Below are 15,691 nucleotides of genomic sequence, written 5' to 3' on the forward strand. Positions count from 1 at the left end.
GATGCAGAACTATCCCCCCACCCCTCCCTCTCTAAGTGTTTCTGTTCAGTAGAGCACAAAGCAATGGCTAGAAGAGTCATCAGGCAAGTCTTACATAAGTAATTGGGCAGGCAGATCATGTCCACCACTCTTAAGATTTCTGTATTCTGCATGACATTTGTGGCTGGTTTCATTTCTGTCTCCTGCTACTGAGGAGACAGAATCCCTGGTTATTTCAGTCTTGCAATTTACATCCCTCTCTCATGGTTGAAAGAGGGAGGAAGGCAAAACAAAAGCTTCCAAAATTTCATGGGGTGGAAATTGCAGAACTTAGTGTAGCAAGCCACAAGAACACAGGTTTGTGCTCTCAAGTTACAGAATAATAATGATCACAGAACTACTTTGATGAGATCTAAGACTTCCCAGGTCACTGTGGTCGCTGTTCTTGAACCCTTTATGTGACTTCAAAAGTCAGAAAGGGATGTGGTGCACAGTTACTATGTACAAATTAAATTAAATTCATGGCTCCAGGAGGAGCTTCAGACAGTGTCACCTCTGAAAGCTGCCCAGCAGCAGTAGATGGTCCTGTATACTTATCCATCTAGGTGGATGGAAGCACACATTAAGTGTGATATTCCATGCTTCAGTTTAGCTAATGCATTACCCTTTTAAGACAAACAACCAAATAAAACCTCAGTTGACGTTTCATTTCCCAAAATTCAAGTAGTTTGTCAGTTTCTCAATACAATATTAAATATTGCTCTTTGAATACAAGCTGCTTTTCACACACTGTTTTTATCTTTGACTTTGGAAAAGATCCCTGGCAATAGTTTCACAGAATTGTGCAACAGTTTCACTGCAGGAGAACACAAATTTAGCAGAGTAATTAGCATCAGGTGATAGGGATATCAGAACTGTGTTTTTTGCCTGAAGCTCAGGTACTTTGTTAAAAGGTGTTTGCACAAGCTTAATGGCATTGTTTCCTGGTTCTGACAGAAGCTTTATTGTTACAAGACTTGCATTTTTTTATTTTTTGAGTGTAAAATCATATACCTGTTTTTCTTCTGTCTTAATAAACTTCCACATATGACTTGTCATCAGTTTGATGAAGTAGTTCTTATGAAAAAGGAAATAGGGATGACAGAAATGACAGACTGCTGAAAGTCTTTATTATAGTTCCTTATATGATTAAATACTAAATATTAAATTCCTTAATATAATTAAATATTTTCTTATAACTTTTTCTTATGTTCAGTGACTTCACAAACTAATGTGGCATAAGGTACATTTCAGACAATTTTGTACAGCGAGTGCACTCTTGGTCCTATTACTTATTATATAAGTAAAAGTTCTTTCAACATCAGTTACTTCAGAGCACCACAAGGCAACCGGTCCTCTTTGAAACTGGTAGCTTGCAGTTGCAAATCAGTCCATTTCCCTGGTACAGGGAAAACTTGAAGCATTTCTTTTTTCTTTTGACTATGAATTTTCAAAGTTTGTATTAAGTAGTTGCCTTTATACCAGAAAAGTAACTTATGGCAGGTTTCTAGCTGGAGACACAAAGATATAAAGGACCATATCCTTTTTTTTTTTTTTTTCCCCGAAGAAAAAATATGTTCTAGTGGTTTATAGTGATTTGAATGATATATTTGTTTTATCTTCAAAAGAGCTTGTTTCCTCCAAGCATTTTATAAAAATTAAGGTTCTAGCTCTTTTGGTACTTTTGGAACCCTTGTATGCCTACAGGTATTAATGTTTGCATCCTATCTTATTGTTTCATGAGGGGGATGAGTGGAAGGAGGGGCAGTAATCTGCTGTCACAGGGAGCAGCTGATGGCTTCAGGATGCTCACTGAGATTTCTGGAGCATGGTGTGCTCCTGCTTCTCAAACACCATGTCCCTGCCATGGGAGCTGTCCCTGGACTGGTCCAGAGACTCCATTTACTCACTAGACATGACTGAAGCCCTGGTCCCTCTTTACACAAAGCTGTTTACTTAAGCTTTGTGGGAAGGGAGTGGGGAGTTGAGTTCACCATTTATAGTAAGATAAAACGTGACTAAATGGATGACTCGTAATAGGTCTGTTACCATGGTAAATGCTTTCATTATTATACTACAAAAGTAACCTTTCTGTTCATTTTTACATCTGATGAAAGGTTTGGCAGATCTAAACTGCTGTAATAATGAGAGATTGCTAGGAGTTGTGGAAAGGACAGCTTGGATCTGATTGTCATCCTGGTTTACACCTGAACAAATTTTTACAAAATCATCTGAAGTCAACAGAAAGTGCATGTTGTTCATCAGATGAGAAAAGTAAGGACAACTAATTCAGAACCAAATGCAGCAAAACATACTGGTCAAGACTTGATGCACAGGATCCAAACCATTTAATTTCTTCTGGGGTCAATCTTCAGACTTTTTAAGGGACAAATTTCAAATACATTAGACACTGACCACATTGCTAAGTGAGAAATTTTTAAAGAATGTAACCAGTTTTGAAATTATGAAGATTTTCAGTTCACATGAACATGCAGTCGCACCTCAAAACTCCATTTCCAATATTCAGAGAGCAAGCTTTCCAGAAAGTAATCTGGAATTTACATACCAAGGTGTGGTATGGTAAATACTGTAAAAGCCCATCTATTCTGAACTAAAAATAAAAAGGCAATACAATTATATAGATATTAACAACTTCTCCAGATGTTTTGCTGGTCTCCTCAGCTTAGTTCATTCATAATTAAATTTGAAAACACATGGGATGCTGTGTCACACAGGGGTGCAGACAGACAAGGCAGTCAGCATAGACTTTTGTTTCTGGATCATACATCTGATCAGATCAAAACAAAGCAGATTTTCATGAGAAAAATGAAACAGCCTTTCCAAGTGCCAAGCAGAGAGAGACCCAGAGGAGCTCTCAGTGTAAGTGAAAACCTGAAGGTGGAGTGGCCTGCAGCAAACCTAGGAGCTGCAACCATCAGGCAACACAGAATTGTGTGCCCAGCTATGCTACTGCAGCAAACAAGAGCTTGCTGATGGACTGGGCTAAAAGTCTGGGCTCTGCTTGAGCCTTCCTGTGTTGGCTGCATTCCTTCTGACCAGTCTCTGTCTTGGAAATCTGAACTGAACCAACATAGTGGTTGGAAATCTGAACACCAGCTGCTGTTCATTCGAGGCACTAAAATGCTTGCTCACATCTTCATACTGCTACTTTCTCCTCTGTGAGTATGAGAGCATGAAAATTATCTTTTCTTCCAGAATGGAGTCAAAACGCTGCAGAGCAACATAGTTTCAGAAAACTTATTAGAGAAGGCCTTGTCTTCTCTTTGTGCAGCTCTTTGCACACATTGCAATGATAGAAATAATAAGTAATACAACAGCATGTCCCCTCCCTACCCTCTCACAGAAAACCAGCAGCTCTAAAACTTGACTAATTTTAATCCTGGCACAAACGAAGTGAAGCATTCAATGTCACTTTTATCAAGGTATGTTCCCTTTCCATCTCATAAATTGCCAGTGAAACCAGAATGTCTTGAACTAATTCTAGAACTGTTCAAGGACATTCTCTGCCAACCTTTTTCAGTTGACTCAATCAGCTATAGGAACTGCATGGTCAATACCTGCACTTATTTCTCAGAGTTCAACCTAAAATGATTGTTCATAAACCACATTTAAACTTTATTTGAATGTATTCAAATGATCTGGATGGTTAGCAGAAAACATGTTGACCAATTTTTCCTTGACTGCAAGTATTTATTTCAAGTGTCTGCATGAATAACAAGGAACAATCACACCTTTTTAGAGTTTGATCTTTTCAGAAAGGGTATTTGGGGTCAACTTCCAAAAGCCTATCTGAGACTTGGAGAAAGCATATCATCTAGAGTCTAGAGACTATAGTCTAAATATAACTACTAAAAAAATAAGTCCTTTTTCATAAAATGTGATATTGCAATGGCCTTACCTAAGTCACTTTTCATCTCTTCATAAAAATTAAAGATGTTGATCATATATTTGGAGCAGTTTCCAATAAGAAACAAATACTCAGCAATAAATGTCACAGTTATGTTTTTCATTCTATTGTATTTGCGGAAAGAAAACATTAATCTTAGAAACTATTAGACATTAAAAATAAGCAAAAAGTGCTTTTCCAAGAACAAGTCACTTTTATCTAATAATAATTATAGCCCTGGTGATCCCTGTGAAAGTCAGCTCAAAAAATGTTATTGTGCTAAAACTCAATCAAGGTCTCCTAAAGGGATGAACAATTTTGTCCCTCAGACCCCATATGACTCCACCATGACTATGTCCCATGCCATGGTTAGGGCAGCAGATTGTCCTGATGCAAGGGATGGATAACCTCAAATCCTGCCTGGGAAGTGACAAATGAATGCCCAGGCCATGGCCACACTCTCAATCCATGGAGTCATCTCCTGCTGTGACAGAAACCAGACAGAACATGTATTTGTTGAGATGTTCAGGTATCTCTGTGTGGCTTATACATCTTTAACCTTCTTCCATGCCAGGTTTCACATTTCAAAATTTAGTATTTTACGTTCATTCTATTTTAAAATATATATTTTTAAATATGGAATGTGCATGGGCAGGGGTGCATTCTTGCATTTGAGAGAAGTAGGAAAGCAGAGGTCACTCTGTCAACTGAAAGGATATTTCTAAATTGTCCATCCACAAAAAGAGAAAAAAGAAATCATCTTTGGGAAGAGACCGAGCCAGGAAACATACGAGGTGACCTCCAGAGGTCCTTTCCAAGCTAATTTACTGTATGATTCTATGAAATCCTAGTTGTAAATGGGATGCATAAACATCATCTCAATTCAATCATATCTTTATGGCAAACAAGGATATATTTGTGGTGAACAAATCTAATCACAGTGTGAGCCCACAGGGAACCTGATCACAAAAGCTGTGAGGCTGTTCAGTCATCATGTAAGACCACAGGGAAACCAGATGTACCAGAATTCTCCAGCTGTGTATAGTGAAACTCAATCCCTGTGGCATTAAAATGCTATGGAAAAAAGGGAGCAAATACAGCATATGTACAGTAATCCTCTATTCAGAGTGGGATTTTTAGGGATGAGTTTATGGGACCAGTAATACGTTCCAAATGGAATTCAAGTGCTGCAGTGCAAAGCCTCAAATGTGAATTGGCTCAACTCCTGCCCAAGTCAAAGTTTTGAAAATATTATAATTTGGCAGTGTTGCACATGGAGTTCCTATTGTCATCAACAGCAGTTTAGAACAAGGTCAAAGACAAAATACTGGTTTGGATGCAGTAGCTACCTTGACAGCATGGAAGGGTCCCTGTCATTTGCCCAGTAGTGTACCTTGCACTAAATGGTGCTCGTGGGGAAACTGCAGCCATATAAGGCTCCATCCCCATCTCTTTCCTTAGGAAAATAGTAGATGAATTAGCCAAATTTTCATCTGGTAAAAAAACAGACTGAAGTTGCTGAAATCAGTGCAGTCATCCTGATTTAAATTCATTTTGAACAGAAATCACAAGAGGCTTCTTTCTGACCTTGCACCAGCCCTTACACTTCTGTATAATGCAGTAGAATTATTCTTGATTTCCATTTATGTGAAAATCTAAATTGGTTCTCAAAATAGATGCTGTCTTTTTTTTTCTCTCTCTCAGCCTGCTACCAGTAAATTATTTGACCTACATCTTAATAAATATTAGAAAAAAATATTCTCCCCAATCTCATTCCACAAATGCACTTCAGAACTTGTATGTTCAACTTCGACTCCATAGTTTCCCCCTCACCTCAAGATTTATCAGCCAAGTAAAGGAAAATCCATAGGACTGCCCACTCTCAAGGACACCTTACTAGTACCAAGTGCCTATTCACACACTGTTAGTGTAGTGCATTATACATGTCTGATGTCCATCAGCTTACACTTCTACTTTGTTGTTCTTATTTCAGTAATAAATCTGGTTTGTGTCTATATCCAACTATTGTTCATGAACTCCCCTCACCTAGAGTTCATGAGTTTATTTATATTAAATGAGAAGCACTTCTTAAATTTTATTTTCTTATCCAGAAGTAACGATGAAATCCCAGCTAAAAGAGTTATGTGCTCTCAGTTTTAGAAGGGACAGAAAGGAAATGAAGTAGCTATAGATAGTAATGTAAAGCATTCAAACTCTGAGCTTTCATGAGTTTTTGCCAGAGGCCTCTCTGTTTAACTCCCAATAGACTTAACAGGAATTAAGAATTAAAATCTTCCAAAGCAATACTGACCTTCCAATAGCAAATGTAGAGCATGTGATCACTTTATGCACACTACCAACTAATTTGAAATCGATTGTACATAATAGTTGTCAGACTGCTGCCTTGATGTATCATATTAACACAAAATACAGGCCTTGGGAAGTAAATGTCACAGAAACAGGGTGAAGAGGCACATACTGACATACCTAAGTGCACTCTCTTTCATGCAGTAGCAGCCAAGCCATTTGCTCAGTAAGAATTCCATGTCCTCTTAAAGGAATAGGGTTTTGGGCTTTCATTGTCTGGCGTTTTTAACCCACATTTTTTTGTTGTTGTCCTATGTTTGCAAAAGCTGCACTCCAGCTTCTCAAGAAACAAATGCTAAGGAAGTAAGCTTCATGAGGGAAAGATTGGTGTTCTTCATTTTTGAACCAGTTGATCCCTGCCATCTCCTTAGAGTAACTATTTCTTCTTTTATTACAAAGACTGAGCAGCTTGTATGAAACTGGAGTATTCATAGAGTTTTATAAGTACCTATATTTCTCTGCACTTATCATGGAAATAGTAAAAGCCCATAAACTACATTGGTTAAAAAAATTCCGTGTAGCATGCTCTCACTGAACACAACAGAAAAAATCTTTCACCATCCCCTGGTAGATACACTTCAGAAATCCTTTCTTAAAACTGCTATATAATGCAGTTTTATTCACATTACAGCATACCTAAGCTTTAAACCATAACACTGAGTTAAAGTCTGCTAGACTTGTGTGTCTCTCGTCATTTTAGCCCAATGTTAAAATCTCAATATATCCTTAGTATTAATAATTCCCATCTTTTGACTTTCTTATATTTTTAAATTTCGGGAAAAAAACTCATTCAGGTTTTTTACATTTAAAAGATGAATTTAGCATTATTTTCAGTTTTGAAAGGTATCTTGCTGTATCTTTTTGTTAAAGGGTTTAAGGGTTGAAAAGATACCTCACCTTATTTTGGCTTAAATAGGTTCATAATTGTATTCCAAGACTGCCAAATGAAGCAGAACTCTAAGAGTTTCACAATTAAGACTATAACTTTAACCCTCTCCACCTTCCCACTGTATTTGAAGGAAACCAAAGCTCCATTATCTAATTAGTTTTACCTAAATTGGTCAAAAGTGCACTTAAGTCAAGCCTTGCAATTCCACTAATTCTGTGTTCTCAAGTGCCTCTGTCTGCCTGTGACAGAAGAAAATATTTTTTACATTCCTACCACAATTTTCTGAATTCCTCTATCTTAGTCCAAAATGGCCATTAAGTTATCCTCCCTTTTTTAACTTCTGCTTTTCTTTCAGCTTTACCAAGTTTTCCCAAGACGTGATCCATGTTTTGGTAACTAACCCACTTGGGCAGATAAATCATCCTTAGCAATTGCCACATCTTTTAGTCTGAAGGTCTTCCATTTGATTTGAGGTTGCCCCATTTCATTATGTTCCATGGTTGGCCTTGTGGCAATGTCCTTTGAAAATTCAATACACTAAAAAGGTTAGGCAAAAAAGAAAGAAAAAAAAAAGTGCTTGCTTTCCATTCAGGTTAAAAATGATACATCTTGAGGACCACGATATAAAAGAGAATTCCTAAGTTTTACATAAATTCCTCAAATTGCCACAGTTTTGTTATACATGAATATTTATGAGGAGATATTATACATAATAGAGAGATACTGTATATCAGCTAAATGTTCTGTTAGCTCTTGAAGAATTGCATTAATACCAAATTTACAATGCAGGAGAGAATTACACAACAGGTAGGTTTTACTTTGCTGCTGGTGGTCCTGTACTGTGAGGAACTGGTGTGTTCACTCATCAAAAGAGCAATTTTATGTCCAGATACATATGCCAGATTAGAAAAAACAGATTACTAGTATTTAGATCTCTTATTTCCACATTTTATTTTAATAATGGAAACTGAATAAATTCACTGAGGTATAATAAAATTATGTAGTGAGATACTTCAAGATCTTATGAGGTAATTTAAATATCTAAAATGTGATGAACATAATTTAGGACATAAACCTTCCAAAAAGGGATGCAAAAATCCTTCCTGCAGCAAACACAACACTTCTCAGTGCTCAATTTTCAGATGATGTTTACACTTTGAACCTGAGATTTCAAGCTTTCCATTCATGTGCAGAACTGCAGATGAGTGTGCAGTGAAGAATCTCTGTGATCTAGGTGTGAGACAGAGCATAACCTAAACATCTCACTCCAGCAGTATCCCTAGAAGAGTCTCACTGTGTTCAGCTAGCAGTGTTGATCCCAGTGGATGCACTATGCCTTCCTTTTCCATCACCACCTACTTACAGCACATGAAACAGAAGATGTGACATTCAAGCCCAGTGTCCCACCACCAAAAATAAGTTTTCTGGAGTACCAGGAGGTACAATCCTGGTAAAACATCCTCTCCTGTTTATCCTGGATCTTCTTATGTGTAAAAAATGTACGAGTAACAGCACAGGGAGTAGAAGGAGAGGGGAGGGGAGGGGAGTGAGGATGTGGACAAGAAAGACTGATAGTCTGCTACTTAGAATACCTGCTTTTTATGTCAAGATTCAGGTCTGGGTCCCAGGTCCACAGCCTGACATTATGCAGTCCATCAGGAAACAAAGTAAAAGCAGCACTGAACAATCTAATTAGCAGGGACTAAATCCCATGTGCTTCTCCTGCCAACTCAGTGTCTTATCTAATACATTGCAACATCATGGTCCTGCTTAGTTTTTTACTTTTTTCTTTCAACACCATACTCCAGCAGGGACTAAACATACTAATCCAATTAAGCAAAAGATATTGCCATGTGTTTATATTAAGCTTAAGTAGTTTTCGAAGTCAGTAAAACATTTATTCTTTCATAACTCCATAAAATAGGCAATGCAGTGGTAAGTTTGCATTTGCAGTTGCATTACAGAGCTGCATTCATGCAGTTCCTCCTGTTGTGCCATCACGGAGCTGTTCTGGCAGTGTCTGCAGAATTCAAACCATTGTGTTTCTTAAGAGGTGACCTACCTTTAGCCAGACATAGGCTGCTCTCTGCATCCTCACAAGCATAAAACTTAAAATTGCTTCTCCTTGTTCTACATATAAATGGGAACATTTCATTCTTAATATCCAGCAACCTGACAAAATGGGACCATGGCATTAGGTTCTAGATATCAAATTAGTTGCAGTGAACAAGTAACAACTGAGCTGACATGGTAATATTCATGAGTTTTTCCACTTTCTAGATCACCAGACCTGAAGCTCATTTGTAGAACATATATTCATGCTAGCTGGTTGCAAGCCAGTGTTCACTCTCCATCTCAGATATTACAGACTTGATTCCTCACTGTCTCAATTCTATGCAATAAAAGCAATCCAGGAGTGCACTTTTTTAACCAATTTTTTTTATTTTTCTTTTTTTCAGAGCCTTAAGTCAATCCAGAATCATTATACTGCATTATATTAAATTAAAATTTCAACAATAAATGAGTAGCAAATCCAGTGTCTAGATCTAAACCAGTCATAGCAGCAAAAATAAATATTTCTAATATCGGCACTGTTATTTTTTTGCCCCTGTGCACAGCCTAAAAGTTCTCTAAAAGCTGCCAGTGACAGTTATCCTATTTTATCCTATTATTTTTAATCCCCCTCTCAGTATATTGCTAGAAATAGAAAATGCTATTGCCATATAGTCTCTATAATCCTACAACATACTTTCCATTCACGGTTCACCTCCAACCTTACCTTCAAGATGGCAACAAATGGAAGTATTTGTATATCTCATCTCTAAAAAAGTGATTGATTTGACATATATCCCTACACACAAATAACAGTCATGTAAATAGTTCTGAAACCACTGGAACAAACAGAGCAGCAACTGCAACAGAAGCAAGAAGGAGCTCAGCTCTGAGCTTGTTGATCCATTTGACACTGAACTGATGAACAGTATGTGTGCAGCCTGTCACAGAACCAGCGTGGGCTTTGGGTCTAACACAGGGTGATGCTTGCTATGTGCCATTCTGCCCCTGGATTCAGAACCCACAGTGTCCTGTTCAGATGCACAGCTGAGCACAGCCAAGCCTGGACACAAATAATTCAGACTGGGAAGGGATTAAGACACTAGGCCATGGCCAGTTTTCGCCTGGGATGAATAACTGTATGCTGAAGAAATAAGTAAATTCTGGGACAAGGAGCTAACACCCACATTCACAAAATTTATATGAACCTCACCTGCCTCTGAGAGCTCTCTGCTCAGGTATCTAACTTCACAAAAATGACATTTAAAAGACAGTGAAAGGGGGGGAAAATGCATAAATTCACTTAGCCATTATATAGCGTTATGACAGAAAGTATACGAAAAATAATGAACTGTAATCCTTTCATTAGGCCCTGACCATGTCTTAATAATCTCCAGTGAGCCAACAGCACAAAAAGAGATGGGACCTGCCAGTCTGCCAGTATTCAACACATATGGAAAAGTTTGGGATAGAGTAGGTTTACATAACAACTATAGTTATGGGCATCTCAGGCACCATCTAAATTTAGTAGGAGGTGCACCAAAATGTTGGACGCTGCTCAGCTGTAAGATGTCATCTTTCCCCTGTCTCTCAGGCATTTTCAGGTTCCTCTCTCAAGATGAGCATTCTGTTCTGCAGTGTCACTAAGCCCATTCATTTTACTCCACAGTGTTCCACTGGCATCTGTAATGGTGATGGGAAAAAAGCGTTCCTGAATGCTGTGATTGGCACTGTTAATGACCATGACACTGCAGAGCTGCTGTGTGCTTCAGCAGTGCTTAGCTGATTTCAGGTCCTGAATTTTCCTTTACTAAGATAGACCAAGAGCATTACACAGACTCCAAAGAAGCATTTTACTGAAAGCACAGGTGTTAAATTAGCACAGAAAAAATGACCAACAAATGTAGCATCTGAGAGGGGATGAGGGGCACAAAAACACAAACCAAACACTTCCTTTGGCTAAAAAAGGCAACTCCACAAGCTTTTGTCCATCTTTCTAAAGATAATAAACACTTCTAACATCACAGTAACATATTCCTATATTCCCCCTACTGGAGTGAATTAGCTCTAATTTCTATGTTAGTGGTCCTGAGGTGCTGACTTGGATTGGCAGGAAATCTTTCCTCGTGTAGGGATGCTCCACTTTTACCTGAACATTGTTGGTAGGGTGTCAGAAGGCAAGATATGAGAACAACAGTCAGCAAAGAGGCTGAGACTACTGAGCATGCATCACAGGCAGGAAGTCATTAGCATCGTCCTGGGTCACTGCTCTCAGTTCAGTTTCTAAATTCTGAAAGGCTCTCTACCTGTTTCTCACCAGATTGCCTCAATCTTAGTGGTTATACAAGCCACATGCAAAAATCATGCCTTCCACCTGAGGTGATTAAGTCACAAATTCCTAACTGTGCTCAGCATTGCTCCCTTGAACTATTTTGGTTGCTGAATTGTACCACTATGATTTATTCCCATTACCGTATGTCATGCACAGAAAACAAAAATCAGTGAAGGGAAAGTATTTACAGTAGCTGAAAGACATATTGTAATGTAGCTTATACTAAAATATGTGTAATTATTTGGATTAATTAAACTGCAGATGAAAATACATTAAATAAATGAATCACTGCTTCTGAAAGGCTATTCCTAGTGTCTGTGCACATGTTTTAACAAATCACATCTACAAGATTTGTTATTTTCGTTTTCTGAAATGGAGAGAGAAGGAAGTCTTTTTCCTCCTGTTCTACTTTCATTTACCAAAACACCAATAGATTTTCTGGCATAAGAAGGAAGAGATTTGAAATAGCGAGAACTTCAGTAAGTTTGGTCCATATTCCCTTGATTTTCTGACAAGAGCTTCTTCCTTCCTCCTTGCAGGAAATAACAAGTGTACTCCCAAGGTCAGCAGCTCGGGAGCTCACTGTTACTGAGGCATTTCCACACTGCTGTCCACATTAACAAAAAGCTGTTGATGGAATGAGAATTTCCATATTTCCCACTGGCAAGACTGCAAGTTCAGAACTACGCACATTAAAAGATTTGATATGCAGACATGGTTACCCTGTGTTATTTAAAACCAAAACCAAAACAAAGCAAGTAAACAAACAAACAAAAAAACCCCACAACCAAAAGTCAAAAACCCAAAATCTCAAGCTGAACAACTAACTTAAAGATGAAATTTTGAATATTATTTGATTTGTATACACAATTTACAGTAATACAAAATGGCAATATTAGAGAAATATCCAAAAATAGTATGTCAACAAATGTATCTACTTGCAACTACTTCTGTAGACATAAAGTTTCTTTCCTCTTTATTTCCTTCTGTGGAGCTCAGTCATCAATCTGCATCACTGTGGATGTGACTGACTCTATGTTTTTTAATTTCTATCCTATCATTCCACCTTGGCTGTGAAAACAGGCAATTTGGAATTCTTCAGTATAGGACAACGTACACATGGCACACAAACAACAAAGACCACATATTAACCTTTCATTGCCTCTCTAACTTTTTTCTCTCTTTAAATCACATATATTAAAAGGCCATTTGTGAAGTCCAGCAATTAAAAAATGTAGCTTATCTTATTGCAGGCACAGTAATTAGAAGTGCAATTTAACATTGGTAATTATTCATGGCCCCATTTAAGTTCATTTGCATTTCTAACTACCTGACATGCAAGTGAAGTCAAGTAATTACATGTCCACACTACTCAAATTGCACAAGAAATAACTGAATTTAACACTGCAACACTGATTTAACAGTGTAACTATGAAACCTAGATGCAAAAGACGTGTCCAGTCTTTCAAATGTAGTCTTAAGAAAGGTGTTTATAAGCCTGAGGATACAGGTAAGTTACCTAACTGGATTTTCAGAAACACATTGATGCCTCACTCTCCTTAGTACCACAGAGTAGAGGTTTTCCTCTGCAGGACTAAGTCTTTTTCATGTTCTCAGCAGGTAAGCTTTTGTGTATTTGTCCTTAAGCCTTCATTTATCCCTGCGTAAACATGCAACACAGATCAGCTTTTAAGAACAAAAGTTAAGTTCTAAAGGGCACTTATGAAACATTTTTTTTAATGCCAAATTAAATATTTCTGATAAATACTTATAAAATATCTAAGGATATGGCTAAAGATTAATTTTCAAAAGATGCAATTATTATCCATAGAAATTGTAATAGCCACATTAATGCAATTTTGTTATTGGTGAGAACATGCATCACTGAGACAGAGACCACTGGAGAGATTTTTATTGTGGGTGAAATTTATGTCTGCACTGAGAGCCTATCCAGGAGCCAGACACAACCAACAAATGTCTCTCCTCTGTGAACACTTTTCAAAGCACAGGAAACAAATGGACTGCACGTGAAACTCTCCATTGTGCAGGGGTCTTGCACAGGTCTCTGAATTACGTCTTACTTAAACACCATTTTAAAGTTTCACAAATCTACTTGCACAGGCAAGACATCTCCCTTGGAAGAATTCCTTGAGCCCTTTGAAAAGGATGTACTTTGATAGCATCTATCACAGTCTCTTAAGCAATACATAAATCTTGTGCTGGCCTCTGCACAGAGATGGGTACACCCTGCAGAGTATCTCTCCTGTTTTACAGAAGTGTCACAAAATCCTACAGTGCTACAGAGTTTGTAGTATGCAGACTCAGTAGACATTGCATAAATACAAATTTCAAGACAGCCAGTCCACATCTAATTACCGAAATGATGAAGTGAATAGGGACATGAAGATTTTACATTTTAACAATTAACAATTTCTGGCCCTACACTGAAATCTTCATTCTGCTGAAATTGTTGAGACTGGTAACTGACCTTGGTGAGGAACGCATCTCTCCCAGTCTTTTCAACTGATAGTTACTTGTCATTACTAGCCTGCCTTCTACCTCTGGATCTATTACTGAGATTTCTCAGTCAGACTTTTTCCAAAAACCTCTATTATGAGGAAAAAACTCAAAACAAGGAGAAATACCCACCCAGCATACTCACCTGGCTCACAGCTCAGTTACAGGGTTCCAAGTCACATAGCTTCAAAAGAAATTTGGTGCCAAGTACCCAAAATGCTACTTGCACACAAAGTGCCCAAATTCCTGGCATGCACCTAAGCATCACCACCACCCAGATTATGCCCAAGACCAAGAATATCAAAGTAGGACTCTCCATTAAGGTGATCCTAACGTGGGAATGGACTTAGTGGGCCCAATTCACTGGACACAGTCCTCTGGTCATTCTTAAACAGCACTTAAATTAAAAAAACACACAGCTGGCATGCAGGATCCTCAGTCACCACCACCAAAGCTGCCATAATTCACCAGTTACTTTCCAGGCCATGATTAATAAATAACTCCAACAGGAGAAAATAAAAAGAGCTCTTTATCGTAACTGTCAATAACTTTGCAGTAGGGCTGCCCATACCTGGGGATGGTTCATGTCTTTGATATAAATCAGGAAATCGGGAAAACGGCTTTGGCTCTCTCATTTTCTAGGGAAAGCTCTCCTCATCCTGCTGCTAGCCCTAACGGGGTACATGATCTTGTGCTTACACTTCCCTAACATTCTGTCCACTTGCCCTTCCTTCCTGGGGAAAAGTAAACATTAAGTAAACAAAAGGCAGGGAAAGATATTTACCTTCCTTCTTTCCTCTGACATGCTTATATAAAAATCAGGCCCTCTAGGGTTTTTAAAATTCCTTCCTGTTGCCCTTAATGTTGCCCTCCTTACATTGTAGAGAGGGAAATTTATTCAGGGTTATGGATTCCTTCTTGTGGCAAAGCCCCAAGAAATTCTGCTTGGCTAACCCTACACTGCTTGCCCTGGAACAAAGCCTGCCTCAAAAGTTTTTTCTCAACTTTCCATACCTCTAGCCCAGCTGTTCTGCAGAACTAGTGAGCACAAATCTCTCTTCACCTGTCCTTTTGTCACTGTTCTTTTCCTCTTCCAATTGCACATTAATTTTCTGGTTCATGCTTCCTGGAGTCATCTTCAGATGACATCTGCATTCAGTTCCCAGATTCCCAATCCCATGACTCCTGGACTTGATTTCCCTGTGTGAGGGAATGGGATTTACTTCCAGCAAAACAATATAACACAGTCTTACTTCACATGCCACCAGAAGTCTCTCCCTTTGTGATGGTCTTTTCTTGCCTAAATACACCCTTATAATAAAGAGAATAGACTGCAATCTATCTGATGCATTTTAAACTTGTGATTCAGAATTAGGTAATCTTTTCCCTAGATCATCTTTTCCTCACCATTGACTATGATGGGAAACTAGCTTTATTTTTTTGTTCCAGTATGGATGTCTATGTTTCATCAAACAAAATTAGAGCACTGGTTCTCACATTACACATATGATGACAAATGGATTTATGATGAACCAAGGGTTGAACACAGAATTAATTCTGAATCCCACAGGTTACTTCCAGACAATCTGTGACAGTGTGACAGGTATTA

The sequence above is a fragment of the Calypte anna genome, chromosome 1 (genome assembly GCF_003957555.1).
Source record: "Calypte anna isolate BGI_N300 chromosome 1, bCalAnn1_v1.p, whole genome shotgun sequence".
Lineage (NCBI taxonomy): Eukaryota > Metazoa > Chordata > Aves > Apodiformes > Trochilidae > Calypte > Calypte anna.